The following is a 17,264-nucleotide window of genomic DNA, read 5'->3' on the forward strand; positions in this document are numbered from 1 at the left end:
ATCGTCATACCAGTAGGCCTATAAATGATCCCAGCTCGCATATTGCGCTATTTAGTAAGATACGGAACATCATCATGTTTTTTTTTAATATTCCGTTTTCATAACCTATGAAAAAAAGTTTCAGCTTAGCTCCCCCATAATTTAATTGGCGAGATACGTATCCTTTTGATTAATTTCTGGAACGGATATCAAAATATTTTGAAATATTTTTAAAAGATGAAACGAAGGAGAATGAAATATAATACAAATAATACTACTTCTACTTATAACAATAATGATCATAGTAATTATGATGAAAATAGTAATAATAATAATAATAAAAATAATAATGACAATAACAATCATCTGGTTATCTATAATGCGCATAAGACATTGTATGTATCTAAGCGCTTACATATTTATCACCCCGGTCATCATTTTAATCAGCTATTCCCGCACACAACGTATGCACATCCTCCACTCCATGGGGGAGTGGGGGGTATCCCAGCCTGTCACCGGCGATGAGGCGCACACAATGCAGGACATGCAGGACAAGCTACAGTAACTTTCACATCTTACAATTTAGCACCAGGTTTGAGAATGGCAAAGTGTTGATTAACGACTTGCCAAAGGATGCTACACCAAGGTGGGATTCGAAAACACGACCGTTTAAGTACAAGCCAAGAGTCAGAACTGCTACACCACACAACGACGGTTCCACTTTAAACTTTAGTCTTTAGTTAGGACTAACCCTTAAAAAAAAAAAAAAAAAACTCCGCTTTTAGCGGCTGATCGGCGAAAATAAGGATGAAAATGTTTTTTCCACCCCCCCCCCCCAACCCTAGTGGCGAAAGCTTGGTCCACTCTTGAATATGTCTCAAGTTCACGATCTCAAAATGTCCCTTTTCTGGTAAATAAACTCAAAAATATTAAATTAGCGCATCGCGCTCTCATTTCTTTTACGAGATATCCCCCCCCCCCCCGAGATATATGCTTCATGTTTACAATTGAAAAAAAAAACGTATAAATGTCCCCTTTCCAGGTCAATAACAGCTCGCGCTTCGTGCTCGCATTATAAATTCAGTTAGATGCGTATTGGGTTTCATGAATTTGTAACTATATTATTACTGGTATATACATTATTGTCTTTTAGAAATAACATTATTTGTTTAGACGTAATGAGGGAGATACATATTCAGTTATTAAAATATATTTATATTGTCGCTATTGCACAGAATAGAACAAAAATACAACCGAAGTCTAGTTTTATAGTAATAATAATAATAATGATAATAAACAGTTCTTGTATAGCGCATATCACATGAATAATGTCTCTATGTGCTTCCAAAGGACTTGGATATTATTACCCCAGCTGTAGCTTTGCAACCGTAATTACTAAGATTACAGCGCACACGCATTTCAAGGAATCAAGTCCTGCCAGGTACCCATTCATCTCACCTGGGTTGAGTACAGCACAATGTGGATTAATTTCTTGCTGAAAGAAATTACGCCACGGCTGGGATTCGAACCCACGACCCTCTGTTTCAAAGTCAGAATACTAATCCACTGGGCCACAACGCTCCACAACGCTAGTAACTCACCAGTTTCGTAATGAGCCAACAAAAAGAAATGGAGGGGGCCAGACAAGGATGACATTTATTTTCCTTTCCTTTATTCTTTTTTTTTTCATTGGTAGGGAGAATGGGGGGGGGATCCGTGGCCCCTAGCACGCCCCTCCCCCATCTGTACGCCAGTGATGATCATACTTTCGTTTGAAACAAATTGAAAGGAAAATGATGCAAGGGTAATTGGCCCAAGACGTAAATAAAAATTATTGATAAAAATATTAATAATTATAATGCTGATAAATATACAATAAATCAAGCAGTCACCAATGAAAATAAACAACGTGAAAGAACAAAACGAGAAAAAGAGAGAGAGAGCCCGCGCGAATGTATGGTGTATAAGTTGCTTGAAAATAGAAGAGATATTGTGTCCAGCAACCCCCCCCCCCCCCCAAATTCTCTCCCCGCTCAAGACCGGAGTGAAACCAATGATAATGATATATGAACAAAAATCCAGATTCACAATTTCAATGAGGAGTGTGTCATTCCCCTTCTCCGTTACAATTTGTCAAGTGGCAGCAGCAGGGAGCTGTGATGATAGGGGGAGAATGAAATGAATAAAACATTAACGAATAACAAGAACAAAACAACAACAAGCAATTTGTATCATTGGAGAAATAAGATTTTCATGCAATTGTCGTATAATCGGAGCAATTTTCGGAGGAGAAAATATCGGCGGAGCAATTGTCGCGGATCAATTGTCGTATAATCGGAGCAATTTTCGGCGGAGAAAACATCGGCGGAGCAATTGTCGCGGAGCAATTGTCGCGGAGCAATTGTCGTAAAATCGGAGCAATTTTCGGCGGAGCAAATATCGGCGGAGCAATTGTCGTATAATCGGAGCAGATGTCGGCGGAGCAATTATCGGCGGAGCAATTGTCGGCGGAGCAATTTTCGGCGGAGCAGATGTCGACGGAGCAAATATCGGCGGAGCAAATATCAGCGGAGCAAATATCGGCGGAGCAAGTGTCGACGGAGCAAATATCGGCGGAGCAAGTGTCGACGGAGCAACTGTCGGCGGAGCAACTGTCCGGAGCAATTGTCGGCGGAGCAGTTTTCGTATTTTGCGTAGCAATTGTCGGCGGAGCAAATGTCGGCGGAGCAATTGTCATGGAACCGTATCAAATTAACATCGGCGTGCTTGCAGTTTTAGGGACTTTGAAAATCTCGAATTGGCCGCAAAGAAACTCACAATTTGTCCATTTGACATCATTAAAAATTGTATATATTTTTCCAAATTGCCCCCCGAAAAAAAACTAACAAAAATTCGTGTAACATTTTACGCTTCAAAACAATCCAAAAACGTTTGGGCTAAAAAACAAAAAAACAAACAAGTAATCACAAATATTACATTGATTTCTTTCACTAGAATTCTTGTGATGAATACATTCCTATCGTGCACTTTTTTCCCTTCGAATTATTAAAAAAAAAAGCATCCGCCACGGTCTGTCGTCAGCTAAATTGGCAACGTAAAGCAGTGTCAATGATATGAACTGATGTGTCAAATTTCCTCGACATTTCAACGAGTATCTTGAAGATGATATTGATACTGACATCACCTAAGGTAAAATCAGAAGGCAAGGCTGAGCATCGATTTACATTTAACGGGAAATTCCACCCTGACCATAACTTGATTTTAATATATATATATATATATATATATATATATATATATTGGTGAAGGTTTGATGAAATTCTATCAATCAAAGAATAACGAAATTATGAATGTTTGAACTTTTGCTTTTGTGACGTTACAGACGTGTCATATCGTGTTATAGGAATTCAAAAAAAAAAAATTATAAATAAAAATTGTTTTATTTAAGGGGTGGATATAATTATCATCAGACATCATCATTCTATACGCGCTTCGAAAAGAAAAATAAATTTATTAATTACGTCCCATAACTAATAAAATAATTATACGAACTTTGTTTCCCGTTGGATTGAGGAATCCTCGGAATAACGAATCTTATTTTGTTTTCAGAATAAGATTTCAGGTTTAACTCAAACTCCCGTTTAAATTTGTGGTTTAAGTATGGATAGCCAATTGTTACATAAATCACTAACAGTAGAGATATCACACTTGAGCTCATTTGGCTCTCAAAACACTCATAATTGCCTAGGAAGTATAAATAAATTATTGTCTTCACCATCGATGAATCAGGAAAGAGCACAGTAAACATAGGAAACATACAACTTAATAAAAATGTTGATACTTTTGGCTTCCCATACTTAAACTATAACAACTTTAAACCTGAGTTTAAGTTAAACCCGACTTCAGAAAACGGGACATTGAGAATAACTAATAGCTTTTAATCTGGAGACGGTTTCACCCGTTTGCCTCACTGTGGCATAAGACAAATTCGAACTTCACTATTGTGTCCATGAATATAGCGAGTTGACCAAACACGACGAGGACGGTGCCTACAACGTAGAAAATCTATTGAAAATGCCCGTGAAATCACAATGAACAGCTAAAGAGGTCTTGTTGGAAAATGGCGAACCATGACAGCAGATCGTCGTAAGATCTGAGTTGACGAAAAATTGGAAATAATGTCCAGAATCCAGGACGAAACTGGTACAGTGTATATTAAATTCACAAACTTTCGACAAAGACTGCTTTGTCATGAAGGGCTTTTGACAGCAGATTCTCTATGTTGTAGAATCTGTTCCCGTCGCGTTTGCGAAAACTCCCGATCATGTTCAGTCACACCATAGAAACCAAATCCAGGGGCCCGTAACACAAAACTTAGCAATGATCGTAGAACAATTTTCTACGATTGATTCCATTGACTACAATGTACAATCAATCGTAAAAATCAAGCGTACGATCAATCGCTATAACCTTTGTGTTACGGGACCCAGGGCTCCGTAACACAAAGGTCTGCGATGAAAATAATGCAAGTATGAAAGAACAACACTGATTGGTTCCCGGTCAGTATGTTAAACAGATTGCGCGTGTGACGACGATCTTGATTGGTCATTGGTATTTAGCAGCTATTACTATTATAATCCAGTGCTTCTCAATCGATGGGCCGCGAAGCTCTCTCAGGAGGGCCGCGAGAAGCCCCAGAGGGAGAAACAAATAGGGGGAGTATATTTCACAGACCTGGGCCCCGTCTTACAAAGAGTTACGAGTGTTCCAATCAATCGTAACTCTATGGAAATCCATCCGTGTCATAATTTTTTGTACAGGAAATTTGCACAATGTCCTTTGTAAACAAAAAGAGGCACAGTGAATTTTCAGGAAAACAATGAATGCATGAATATACACCATAGAAAATATTTTGAACAAACATGCATAATAGATGTCGACGCTGCTGGCCGTCCATAGTTGTGTTTGATCGGATCAATCGCAACTCTTTGTAAGACGGGGCCATGGGGACCGTTGCAGAAAGAATTGCGTTTTAAAAACGCAAGTCAAAAAATCAATCGCAAGTCTGAAATGCGCGCTGTTGATTGGTAGAAAATCAAGTTACGCATGATTTTTAGAGTTGCGATTGATTGCAACTCTTTTTGCAACGGGCCCCTGTCCGAACATGTTCTATCCGATCGGTCTACGTGGGTCAAACAAAACTAAAGCATACTCCTGCTTATAGGTATCATGCATGTTGCAAAGCATACACACTATGATGGCTTCGATCTAACTTTGATGTGAACCTCATGTGCATGCATATTGTGTATGTAGTTAATTGTGGCCCACCTCAAACTGTTTGTTTCGAATGTGCTTCAGGGCTTTGTGTTAAAATTTCACGAAATATTTTTTCATCAAAAATTGACGTTTTCTGGAAATTTTGGTTGGTGGGCCTAAAAAAAATCTGAAAGTCAAAGTGGTCCTCGAGTAAAAAAAAGGGTTAAGAAGCGCTGATATAATCTGTCCGTTTGGAGTCGTCGTTGTTGATATGACTGCGGTATAAGAGTGATGTTGGTCGAATCGGTGGTGGTGAACTTGCGGAAAAGTACATGCTGCCATGTCTGGTACATGGAGGCATTAATCAGGGGAGCTTTGCATCAAACAAAAATTGGCAGTGGTATTCATGGATTATGTGTTATAAGCTACTGAAATCATTGCATCTGATTGGTTCAGCTCGAATCTGTCAGTGAAAATCACTCTTCATGAAACGTTATGCGTTGGGTAACCAGGGGAGGCTGTCGCCGTGGAACGGGTGACGTCTCCCCCCCCCCACCCCCACCCCCATTTTTTCTGTACAAAATACTCTAAAGACCACACTTGGAGCGTCATGCTGCAATTTTGCACCTTTCAGAGTTTCATGGGTCGACGTTTCATGAAAAGCTTTGTCAGTGAATTTTTACTAATGAATTTGCTCTCAGCCAATCAGATGCAAGGATTTGCAATAGCTTATAATACTTGTCGGTGAAAATCACTGGCAAAACCTTTTATGAAACCCTACCCGGGTGTGCAAGGCACAAACGTTAACGTGATTGAGGACATCCAAGAAAGGAGGTGCAAAGTTACACTTTCACAGCTGCTCAAATCATGCCCAATGAGACAATTCGGTTGCAAAATGTAAGGTGCAAAATTGAATGCTTCCTGGTGGCGTAATTACAGACAATGGTGCAAACATACAGTTATGAATGGGAGGGGTCGGGGTTTTGGATACGGTAGATTTTACCATATTTTACTAATTTTCCACAACACCAATACATCAAAAGAAAAAAAAATTACGTTTCGATGAATTAATTATGTTATAACTTTGGGCATATAGATAGACAATGTTAAAAATGACAATGATGTTGTATTTTGCGACTCAGCCCCCCCCCCAAAAAAAAAAAAACCAACCCACTTAAACATTAACACTCCTCTTTCTCTCCCTCTACCCTATATATTTTACCATGCACACCATTTTTGTGAAAATTTTGGGAGTATTCAGCTCCCACGCTCCCCGTCCTAACCGAATATTTCGCCAGTTTTAATGTCAAATCACCATAATGATCCTGTTCAATTCTCTTTCAACCCCCCCCCCCCGTATTTTCACTACACAATGCCGGATTCGAAACACACGCAGGGGGGTGAACGAATAGAGGACAAGAGAGAGAGAGACAGGGAGAGAGATAGTACGAGTAATTGAAATGCAGAGCATTGATAGAATGAGCGAAATCGGGTAATGAGCTAAACGGAGTAACGCGTAAACATATTAACCGAATCAAGTACAGTTCGAAAAGGTAAAAGCTTTTCAAGTCGCTCTTTTGAGAGCGAAAGTCTATTTTCGATTCTTCAGGTAAGGTCCTTTGGTACGTGTCCAGTGAACGAAATTTATTGTACTACCCATGTTTACTCTTTGATTTGGAATCACTCTCTATTTGTCTTCTTCTACTATACCTAGCCGTGACTCCTTAGACATGCTGTGCAGGCCCGGTCCAACAAATGCGGCTACACTTTGGCAGCCGTTGTTCTTGATGCAATAATGGGGCCCGACGTTTCATAAAGACATATGATGATGATTATTGTGACGTCACCAGAGCCAACAAATGCTGGGGGGGGGGGGGGGCATTTACGCTGGGCTGACTTTTTTCGTTGTGGGGACGATGTTAGGATAAAGGGGTTCTGTGTTTGTTTGTACCTTTTTGATTGGCGAAAGGTTGTGTTGACGTCAGAACTTCGACAATTATAGCATGTCCTCCAACTTCGGTTGCTGTATTACCGAATGCCGCGCATCACCGCAGTGAACCTCGCTCTCCGGCTGTGTGGGCTCCAGATTGGCTTAACGTTGATTCGAATATCGCTGACTCCGCCCGATGTTGCGCGTTATCTTCATTCTTTATTAGTTTAGAAAGCCCTCGATTCTATTTTTGACGTGTATTCTTATCCATTTTTGACGAGTATTCATATCCAGTATTCCCCTACTTAGAACAATTATACATTGATTAAAAAAATGAGAGCATAAAAAAGTGGTCAGAATTTTGGCTTCTGCCCATAATTTCACAACGTAATGCACAACAATGTCCTTTTAGGTAAAATTTCGTTTTAATGTAGTCAATTGAGTTTCTGTTGCAAATTTTATTTTTAATTCAGTTAATTTTGCATTGCTATTGAGTTTCAATTTCGTGTGTAAAAATCACAGGAAGGGATACAAAAAGAAGGAGAAGTATATATATTGGCAGAAAAGATGTTAAACAAATGATGTTAAACAAGAGAAATGTCTTGTAGAAAAATAAAGCGAAGAGAATTTTCATACTTGTTTTGAAACCCATGCATATTATGCCTATTCAAGCAAACACGTCAGGGATGCGAATGCCCTCCTTCGCGTTTCTTTTCGTTTTTCCCCTTTTCAAACCCTTCGCGCAATATCTGCCTCGCGTGTTCGACGAATTTCTCATTTCCTTTGCCTTTTCTTTTTTCTTTTTTCCTTTCGAAATGTCACCATCCGCCCCAAGGTGGGATAAAATATAAATCAGCAAGCAATTATCCATCGATCCTTGCTCGTTGATTCTTATATTTGGATTATTCAATGCGCAGAAAATCGCCCATCATGCGATTGCGAATTTCTCCAAGAAGAATGGATATTAAAAGCCCCCTTCTCTTTTCGCCTAAAGGATACCATATAGCATGTGAGCTTGGGGTGCTTGCCCACCCCCCCCCCACCCCCATTTTTCACGACCAAGACAAAAAAAGAGAAAAGGGGAAAATATTATATTATTTTCTGAATGTTGATAATTATGTCAAAATCTTTAACGAAATCTTATAATATAAATGTCGAATTTTGCTCGCTTGCTCGCAACTTCTTCTTTTTACATAAATTCTCTCTAGTGTTGTATTCAAAATATCCCAAATTGATCAGGCCTATATCTATCCATCTATTTCATATCCTCCTTTAAAATGATGTTGGGTGCTTTCTCAAATTTCCCCCCATAAGTACTCAACCCTCCGCTTCTATCACCACCACCCTCTTCAAGAGCCCGTCTCACCCCCGCCCCTGTCATTCCTGCTTAATTGACCCTCTGCTTCGCTAGCTTTTCACACGAATTAAACTTCCCTGTTCCCCTCGATGGATTGTACATTAACACCCTAGAGCACTCAGCCGAGATTTGAACCCACGACCTTACGACCATCCATCAAGTTCGATCTCCAGTCTCTCGGCCGCTCACGCTGATGGATGGGACGGGACTGTTCACACTTCCAAGAAACACATTCCTGACTTATCCACTAAAAGAAAATTGAGTGAATAAGAGAAACTGTAAAGGGATTCTCCGAGCTGAAAAAAAATTATATCTACATAATTAGAGTGAAATTCACCAAGCAAAATTACGGAGCCTTTAAAGTGCCATCGACTTGACGAGTTGGCGAGATACTTTATCTTGCCATGTCGATATAATAACCTTATTATGTCGACATGGCGAGATACGTTATCTTGCCAAGTCGACTTATAAAAAGTTAAACGTCAACTTGGCGAGATATTTTGAGTCTCGCCGGGCCTTGGACACTTCATATCTTGCCATGTCGACGTATGTTTTATAAGTCGACTTGGCAAGAAAATATCTCGCTAACATATAAAGTTTTATAAGTCAACATGGCTACCGTATCTCGCCATGTTGACATATAACTTTTTATAAGTCGACTTGGCGAGATAACGTATCTCGCCATGTCGACATAAGAAGGTTATTATGTCGACATGGCAAGATAAAGTATCTCGCCAAGTCGTCAAGTCGATGGCACTTTAAAGGCTCCGTACAAAATAGACCATGCAGGTCTATATCAAGACCTATTTGCTGATTCAAGTGCCAGTTATTATAAAAATAGGGAGTTTTAGGAGCAGTGAACGAGAACATTCGAAATTAACTGCGTTTACACTCACTTACACTGCTAGACAAGCCCAATCACTACCCATTCATATTGTGAGTGAGAACGTGTCATCTAAGCTCTCAAGTTCCCCTAAAATCCTTTGCAAAATCTCATAATGCGTAAATCACTCATACAGGTGACTTTCCCATAGGGAGGATTATATGGACAGTTTTCTACTCGTATAACCACCCCGCTTGTATAGTTTACTCATAGAGCTATAACTATATGGTTTACCCCGTTATGGAACACGGAAAATCCTAGAGTTGTACCACTATTGTGGCGAGGCTGAAAATGCCGAGAATTTGGAGAAATATCTAACCGCCCTTTCACACTTTAAAAAAAATCGTAATTTGAATGATGATTCCACTGAAAAATAAGGCTGATGACGAATTTTTAGCACGTGTGAAACCAAACTAGAATCACGAACGGTAATCACAATATCACGAATTCAAATTCTACTCCGGAGGTGACTGAATTTTCCGTGTGAAAGGTCCGATGATTCTAAAGACGAATTGCAATCATCATTACAATGAGGATTTAAGATTCACGTGTGAAAAGGCCCTCAGATTTACCAGGGATTGAAAAAAAAATTGCAGAGAAACGTGAGAAAATCCACAAAATGTAAAATGGCAAAAAACGAAGAAGTACCATAAACGAAGTTAAATTGTGGACGCTTTACATGTATTTAGGATTTTAGCGATGGATTGATTCGCCGGGATGAATCGCAGTGAATACGTAAGTTTAGCAGGGATTATAAATTTAAATTACATAAAGGCGGACCTCCAAATTACAGGGTGATGAAAGATTTGGGAAGTTTGTGAAGTTTTCTGGAGTTTCTTTAAAGATGGAATGGTGTTGAATGAAGCTAAGAGATTTTTGGTTCTGGGGGAAATAAAATGGGCGTGTTTCTTGTTTTTAGATAGTGGGTGTGGCCATATAAGGTTCATGATGTCATTACTTACAATATTACCTATAATAATAATAACGACAGTTCTGTCACACTTTTGACAGGATAAGAACTGGGAATCCCGACGTTTAATTCTGTGAGCATGAATCGTGAGAGAACAAAGTGATCGTACAAGGTAATTTATCCACTCTTTCCATGAAACTATATAGCTCTATGGTCTTTCCATATTTTCATATTGGCAATGCTGGACGTTAATAATAATGATAATAATAATATACAGTTCTTGTATAGCGCAAATCACATTATGAATAATGTCTCTAAGTGCTTCCAAAGGACTTGGATATTATTACCCCAGCTATAGCTTGGCAGCCGTAATTACTTAGAATCAAGGAGATATCACCTCTAGAGGTGATATCTCCTTGTTAGAATACAGCGCACACGCATTTCAAGGAATAAATTCCTGCCAGGTACCCATTCACCTCACCTGGGTTGAGTGCAGCACAATGTGGATGAATTACTTGCTGAAGGAAACTACGCCATGGCTGGGATTTGAACCAACGACCCTCTGTTTCAAAGTCCAGAGATTAATCCACTGGGCCACAACGCTCCACATGGGTGACAAATGGGAAACTTATAGCGACAACAAATGGAGGAGGAAGAGGAGGAGGAGGGGAGGAGGAGGGGGGGGGGGAGCTGTTGATGATGACTATGATGATGATGATAGTAATGATGATGATGATGATGATGATGATAATGATGATAATATTGATGAAGGTGATGATGATGATGAAGGTGATGATGATGATAATGATGATGAAGGTGATGATGATGATGAAGGTGATGATGATGATGATGATGAAGGTGATGATGATGATGATGATGATGATAATGATGATGAAGGTGATGATGATGATGAAGGTGATGATGATGATGATGATGATGATGATGATAATGATGATGAAGGTGATGATGATGATGAAGGGATGATGATGATGATGATGTTGATGATAATGATGATAATATTGATGAAGGTGATGATGATGATGAAGGTGATGATGATGAAAATGATGATGATGATAATAATGATGATGAAGGTGATGATGATGATGAAGGTGATGATGATGATGAAGGTGATGATGATGATGATGATGATGATGATGATAATGATGATGAAGGTGATGATGATGATGAAGGGATGATGATGATGATGATGTTGATGATAATGATGATAATATTGATGAAGGTGATGATGATGATGAAGGTGATGATGATGAAAATGATGATGATGATAATAATGATGATGAAGGTGATGATGATGATGAAGGTGATGATGATGATGATGATGATGATGAAGGTGATGATGATGATGATGATAATGATGATGAAGGTGATGATGATGATGAAGGTGATGATGATGATGATGATGATGATGATAATGATGATGAAGGTGATGATGATGATGATGATAATGATGATGAAGGTGATGATGATGATGAAGGTGATGATGATGATGATCACCTTCATCATCATCATCACCTTCATCAATATTATCATCATTATCATCATCATCATCATCATCATCATTACTATCATCATCATCATAGTCATCATCAACAGCTCCCCCCCCCCCCTCCTCCTCCCCTCCTCCTCCTCTTCCTCCTCCATTTGTTGTCGCTAGAAGTTTCCCATTTGTCACCCATGTGGAGCGTTGTGGCCCAGTGGATTAATCTCTGGACTTTGAAACAGAGGGTCGTTGGTTCAAATCCCAGCCATGGCGTAGTTTCCTTCAGCAAGTAATTCATCCACATTGTGCTGCACTCAACCCAGGTGAGGTGAATGGGTACCTGGCAGGAATTTATTCCTTGAAATGCGTGTGCGCTGTATTCTAACAAGGAGATATCACCTCTAGAGGTGATATCTCCTTGATTCTAAGTAATTACGGCTGCCAAGCTATAGCTGGGGTAATAATATCCAAGTCCTTTGGAAGCACTTAGAGACATTATTCATAATGTGATTTGCGCTATACAAGAACTGTATATTATTATTATCATTATTATTAACGTCCAGCATTGCCAATATGAAAATATGGAAAGACCATAGAGCTATATAGTTTCATGGAAAGAGTGGATAAATTACCTTGTACGATCACTTTGTTCTCTCACGATTCATGCTCACAGAATTAAACGTCGGGATTCCCAGTTCTTATCCTGTCAAAAGTGTGACAGAACTGTCGTTATTATTATTATAGGTAATATTGTAAGTAATGACATCATGAACCTTATATGGCCACACCCACTATCTAAAAACAAGAAACACGCCCATTTTATTTCCCCCAGAACCAAAAATCTCTTAGCTTCATTCAACACCATTCCATCTTTAAAGAAACTCCAGAAAACTTCACAAACTTCCCAAATCTTTCATCACCCTGTAATTTGGAGGTCCGCCTTTATGTAATTTAAATTTATAATCCCTGCTAAACTTACGTATTCACTGCGATTCATCCCGGCGAATCAATCCATCGCTAAAATCCTAAATACATGTAAAGCGTAAAGTTGTCAAGTATAACGCGTTATTTTAAAGCTTCCGTGTGTTCTAGCGAAGTCTCGTTCTAGAAGATGTTTTCATTCGCCGACGTACCATACTATCCCGTGCGTACGGATGATGATGATGATGATGATGATGATAATGATGATGAAGGTGATGATGATGATGATGATGATAATGATGATGAAGGTGATGATGATGATGATGATGATGATGATGATGAAGGTGACTAGGAGAAAAATGATTATTAATTATTGTTTGATTGCGCCATTTCGTTGAATGATGAGATATATTGCCTTAAAACAAATTACAAAAAAAATAAACGAAATAACTATCGGCCCACATGAAGACTATACGAATTCAGGGAGATAGCAGGTAAGATTTCTCCCTACTGAAAAAAAAACACATACAAACACTTTACTTTATCAAGTGTATTTTGTCTGTCCAACTTTCAAGTGTTTCTCGAACTTTCTTGCAAGGATTTCGATCGAATGGCTATAAGAAAGACATGGTTATTTGCACAGCCTGGTCTGTGTACACACAATGTACTCCATGATGGACAATCGAATGCCGAGATATGTCATGAGGTTCAATACCTGCAGACTTAGTTAATAAACAACAGTTATCAACGTAGCTGGAACTCGTCAAGTTCCTGACGATTTCAAATGAAATTCCTTATTCACCGACGTACCGTGCTATCCCGCGCATGCGCCAGCTTTTTTGTGCCAGTCTTGCCAGAGAAAATTTCGATGCTGCGCGTTCACTGGGCTTGCCGTACGCACGGGATAGTATGGTACGTCGGCGAATGAAAACATCTTCTAGAACGAGACTTCGCTAGAACACACGGAAGCTTTAAAATAACGCGTTATACTTGACAACTTTACTTTTTTGTCGACATGACGAGATAGGTTCTCTTGCCAATTCGACTTATAGCGTTATCATGTCGACATGACGAGATATATACTTGCCACGTCAACTCAATTGCTTTATTGTGTCGACATTTCGAAATACATTAGCTTGTCAGGTCGGCTTAAAGACAGCTATAGTGTGTCGACATGGTGAGATACGCTATCTTCCAATGTGGATCGATAGCATTATAATGTCGACAATGCGATATAAGTCATCTTGCCAAATCGCATTAATGGCCTTATTATGTTGACATGACGTGATATTTTATTTTTCCAAGTCGACCAATAACCTCATTATGTCGACATGGCCAAATAGGTTATCTCGCCAAGAATATGGATCGACAAGGTGGGTTATATTGTCTAGCCAAGTCGACTTATAAAATGTAGGGCTTATAATGTTGTCATTGCGATATACATGGTAGAAAACGATAACTTAACTAGCCGTGGAGACATACAACTATTTATAAGTCGACATGGAAAGATAAAAATCTCGTCAAATCGCGTCAAATAGTTGGCACTTCAAAGCTTCCGTAGTCCAATTCGAAAAAACAATATTTATCAACATAACACTGAACCGACTCGTCACGCGTCTACGACAATGCGCATGAAATCAGCATTGGGAATCTCACCTGTAATTTTGTCACGCTCCATTCCCGCCAAACTACAGGCCTGTCCTCCCCGGTAGCATCCTTTGAGCTTCCAAATCTGAATCGCAGACAACATCCATAGGGCAATTCAAAACGAAAATTAATTCTGCCAAACACCCTCCAATTCAGCACATATTGAAGATATTCTACATATTCCTTTAATGATATTCCAGGTATTTTACAAGACGACACCTAGGTACGAAAGGCAAACAAGCGAGAGGCGCGTGTAAAGTGCATTTCAGCGTACACACATTACAAAAGCATGGATATGCTCTCATTTTATTTTCACCGCGCGGAGGGAAGATGAGAGAGAGTGGCCAGTAAGTCTGGCCAAGGGGTGAGGGCATCCCCAAATTTCAAACAAATTAATGCCATTATCTATCATTCGTTCATTACGTTTTCCTATTTCATTTTATACTTCTTTCATAATTCTTTAAATATACTCATTCGTCGTTTTATTCGTTCTTTTGTTCGGTTCAATTATTAGTTCATTGCTCCAATCATTCACCCATCCATCTCTTCATTCGTCCGCTGATCAATTCACCAATCCGTCCTTCAATCCACACAACATTTCTCTCTCTCTAATTTCACTCTTATTCATTCATTCCTGTTCATCCATCCATTTACTCACTCATTCACTTTATACTCTTTTTTGGGGGGGGTGGAACATGAGCTTAGGAGTCGGGGGTGGTGGGGTGCTGAAGCACCCCACAAATTTCCTAGGGGTGCTGTATGTATTATTCTCCAAAGGTAGAACCCCCAGGTATTCTGAAAAATGTGTAAAAATTTGGAAAAAAATAACCAAAATGACCAATTAAACCTCCATTTTGTAGGTGAAAACCCTTTCTTTCTTTTTTTTTTTTTTGCTTTTCAAATTTCATTTTCAGCACCCTCAATAAAAAAAAATCGTTCCCAGGGCCCTGGGGTGAAGAGGAGTTTGAAATACATTTTAAAGCTATTTGTATTTCACTCTCTGTGATAGTAAAAATGTGTCAAAAAATCTTTTAAAAAAGAGACCCATTTTTTGTTTAGCATGCCCCGTTTATGGAATCCCCGGTGCCCCCCCCCCCCTCCCATCCTGCGTTATATATGCATCTTGCTCCACCACGAAGCTAAGGCATATGATTATGATATTACCTAGAAAGAACATAACTCTCATCTGGCAAAGATCTGCAATGATAATGTCAAGGAGTCACTTGCTTCCATAAACGGGAAGCCCATCTGTCTTTGAATGATACGCCTTAGCTCATTAGCATGATTAGTGCTCCCCTAATTAGTAAAAGAACCTTGGGTGCCGCCTAATGACAAACACAATGTTCGAATGCTGTGTTTTAAGTCTGCACCATTGGAAAATAGATATTGATACTGTCTCGCTGAGTCGTCTACAATGTGGTTTCTTTCACTTTATTTTTTTTTACAAGACATGGAAGAAATTTTGAAAACATAGATTCATGATATAAGATAGAAGGAAATAAGATACAGAGATTTAATATGATTAGAAGAACAAAGGATGGGACAATAGAGGACTCAGCCATTTTTCCACAATACACCTTAACATAAATTCTCCTTTCGACAACCCCCTTCCCCTCCTAAAGATTCTCTGGCTCAGTCTGCCCCGAGAGATGAGCCTTCCGAGATGGGTTGACTTCTGAGACGGGGAAACATCATCATAATCGAGCGTCAGGTCATGCGAGCAATATATTAATCAAACTTGCTGCCCGGCTTAGCGGCAATATTAATCTGGATTTCTGACCGAGATTCTGGCTTGAAATAACCCCCCCCCCTCTCTCTCTCTCTCTCTCTTTCGCTCATTTAATAATTCACCATCACTACAAGATTAGGTGATCAATATGCTTGGTTCATCACATCCCCATGTTATTTTCCTCCAGGAAAGAGAATGACAACATAAATCAGGAATAGATGGGGGAGATGTGGGAGTGTGAGAGATAGAAAAGAAAGAAAGAAAAAAAAGAATTGAAAGAAAGAAAGAAAGAAAAGAAAGAAAGAAAGAAAGAAGATAGAAAGAAAGAAAGAAAAAAAAAAGAATGATGAGGAGGAGGTATGGTGATCATAATGATAGTCAATGAGGAGGAAAAGGGGCGAAAATGCAAATGAGGAGACACACATCTCATTATATCCAGTTTTGCCAAAAGAGGGCGCCCTTGTATTTTGCATGATACAGAACATTAATCACACGCACTTTAACCCAGTCTAATACCTTTGACGGAAAAATAGTTCACATACGTTGCAAAGAATCTTGTTTCCATTCCTCATGTCCTAAAGGGCGGATCCAGATATTCATGATAGAAGGGGCACACAAGACCAGACCAACGCCAGACCAGCCCAACGCCTCTGCAATCCATCATCTTCTTAAATTCTACAGTTTTGAAACTAAATTTGGTATGTTCATGTATGAGAAACATCGGTCAGGATCATTAACTTATATATACTTTGATCAATTTTAAACTCGACACCTGTTTTGTAAACCATTTGTTGACTTCAAATTAATGAAGAATTTCATCATTATCGCTCACTTCACTCATATCACGCACTTCATTTTCACTTAGGGTTAACTTGATAAGATTCTGATGGTGAACATGAATGTCACTCTCTTCCAAAATTTGTATGATGTAGCGTATACTTCTTGGAGTACTTGGAAAATTTGCTGCATTTAAATTCGAAGACCTGTTTCGCGTTTCATTAAGTCTTGTTATAATAACGAATGCACATTGTAACAATTCTACTATCAGTCATTCAGTGAGAAGGATTTCAATAGATTTGTTGGCATAAGTTTTACGAAACGAGCCTCAAATTTATGCAACCTATAGTTTTGCCATATAAACTAATAAGGTA

The sequence above is a fragment of the Lytechinus pictus genome, chromosome 19 (assembly GCF_037042905.1).
Source record: "Lytechinus pictus isolate F3 Inbred chromosome 19, Lp3.0, whole genome shotgun sequence".
In the NCBI taxonomy this organism is placed as follows: domain Eukaryota; kingdom Metazoa; phylum Echinodermata; class Echinoidea; order Temnopleuroida; family Toxopneustidae; genus Lytechinus; species Lytechinus pictus.